The following is a 206-nucleotide window of genomic DNA, read 5'->3' as shown; positions in this document are numbered from 1 at the left end:
ACGGGAGCGTGACAGGAGGCGTTTGAGAGGCCTTGAGAGATCTGGGCGATTCTGAGCCATGTAATTTTGACCGTATGTCTGCTAGAAAGTGTTGTAGTTGATGACCAAACCAGTACATAATGGGAATTTTTTATTTTGTAAAAACAGAAAACAAAGAAGTTGGATTTCTGAATTAAAGTCGTAGAAATACCGTAAAAACAAACAAA

The 206-nt window shown here is 38.3% G+C and overlaps 1 protein-coding gene across 1 annotated transcript in view; it reads left to right on the top strand.

The window, feature by feature from the left end:
* The window catches only part of U2AF1L4 (U2 small nuclear RNA auxiliary factor 1 like 4), a 3,734-nt gene that overhangs the window by 1,107 nt on the left and 2,421 nt on the right, over positions 1–206 (top strand). The gene's annotated exons all lie outside the window — the stretch shown is intronic.

The sequence above is a fragment of the Tupaia chinensis genome, unplaced genomic scaffold (genome assembly GCF_000334495.1).
Source record: "Tupaia chinensis unplaced genomic scaffold, TupChi_1.0 Scaffold149922_1, whole genome shotgun sequence".
Classification (NCBI taxonomy): Eukaryota; Metazoa; Chordata; class Mammalia; order Scandentia; family Tupaiidae; genus Tupaia; species Tupaia belangeri.
The sequence above is the reverse complement of the archived record's forward strand: the minus strand, read 5'-3'. Positions and strand labels throughout refer to the sequence as shown.